The sequence below is a fragment of the Neophocaena asiaeorientalis genome, unplaced genomic scaffold (genome assembly GCF_003031525.2).
Source record: "Neophocaena asiaeorientalis asiaeorientalis breed wild unplaced genomic scaffold, Neophocaena_asiaeorientalis_V1.1 scaffold170, whole genome shotgun sequence".
Classification (NCBI taxonomy): Eukaryota; Metazoa; Chordata; class Mammalia; order Artiodactyla; family Phocoenidae; genus Neophocaena; species Neophocaena asiaeorientalis.
Window position 1 is genome coordinate 3,317,872 of NW_020172463.1, and position 2,006 is coordinate 3,319,877.

Here is a 2,006-nt window from a genome sequence, read left to right on the forward strand (position 1 = left end):
GGCATGTGGGATCTTCCCAGACCTGGGCACGAACCCGTGTCCCCTGCATCGGCAGGCGGACTCTCAACCACTGCACCACCAGGGAAGCCCTCATTGACCTTTTGAGTTTATTTTTTGATTAATGTTCTGTTCATATCATTGGCTAATATTTAAAAATATATTTTTAGCACTGATTTGTGAATTTTCTTAATATAGTTTCATGATATCCCTTTGCTATGTATTCCATAAATAGTTTCCTAATGCATTGCTTAACTTTTAACATAGCATTATATTTTTTTCTAATTTAATCAAACCTGGACTTTTTCTTATATGGTTGATGTGATCCTTCATTTTAATTTTTTTTCCTTCATTTTTATTTTAGTTAAATCTCTACCAACTCTAAGATCATAAAGATCTCCTTCTATATTTTCTTCTAATAGTTTTAAAGTACTCACAAAGTTGTCTTAAGGATCACAGTAGAGCTATGTGACAGATGTATGCCCTAAACATCACTGCCTCTAGAATCCCATATATCTACAAACAAATAAAAATAAGTAAAATTTCAGAATGTAATTACACACTCCAAAATCATAAAGGTTGATCTTACACCTAAAAGATTAGCAAATCTAATTCATTCTGATAACTATTAATCCAACATATAAAACTAGACAATCGGGGCTTCCCTGGTGGCGCAGTGGTTGAGAGTCCACCTGCCGATGCAGGGGACACGGGTTCGTGCCCAGGTCTGGGAAGATCCCACATGCCACAGAGCGGCTGGGTCCGTGAGCCATGGCCGCTGAGCCTGCGCGTCCGGAGCCTGTGCTCTGCGATGGGAGAAGCCACAACAGTGAGAGGCCCGCGTACCGCAAAAAAAAAAAAAAAAAACAACAAAACCAAAAAACTAGAGAAGCATTGTTTTTTGGAAAGGTTTTGAATGTTTTCATCCAGAAATAAAGAGCCAGCAAGTCTTTATAATCAGTACACCTATTTGACTAGGCATTTTAAGAAATAAGCATTTTCCCAATAAGTGTGCATAAACATTCTTAAAACTGTGTTTTAAGAAAAATAAAAAGCATAAAATTCTATCTGAACTAAATTAAATACATTTAAAAAAATTTACCCGAATACATTTATTCATAAAATAACACTTGTATGACACTTTAGTTTATGAAATACTTTGATGTCATTTCACATAATTATCTGAACAAACCCAAGATAAAGTATTCTTTTTCTTAATTTACACATGAGAAAAATAATTTTCTGAGAGCTAATATTAACTTGTTCAAAGTCAAATAATTAGTAAAAGGTGAGGGGCAAGTACTGAACTTAAACTAGTAACAATTGTTTGTTTTCTTCCTATTCCATCATGTTAAACGTTCTAAGCACAGGCTAGAAGAAACGGTGCGATTTTAAGTGTTAAAGTAAACAAAACAAAGATGTGCTAATCTCAGAATTTATAGAATATGATTATAAAATATCCAAACAGGGAGTATAATTATTAAGTTCTACTTCGATTACAGTCATTATAAGAAAGATTAAGAGAAAAGTATTTTTTGATGCCATTTAATAATGAGTTGGAAAGCAGGAGAATGATATTTTTATCCTGGCTGTACAAAAGTGTGGGTGTGATTAGACTTCATATATATAGATGCTGAGTTTTGGGTAATAGACTTTTTCAATTTATTCTTGAAAAAAAATATATATATATAAAGAAACTGAGAAATATTCAGACATATTTAACTTTTAAGAGAGAAAAATGCCAGTTATGGCCATCTTTCTTTTCTTTTTTAAAAAAATATATTTATTTATTGCTGCATTGGGTGTTTGCTGCTGCACGTGGGCTTTCTCTAGTTGTGGCGAGCGGGGGCTCCTCTTCGTTGAGAAGCGCGGGCTTCTCATTGCAGTGGCTTCTCTTGTTGCGGAGCACAGGCTCTAGGCACGTGGGCTCAGTAGTTGTGGCTCGTGGGCTCTAGAGGGAGCATGGGCTCTAGGTGCACAGGCTCAGTAGTTGTGGTGCATGGGCTTAG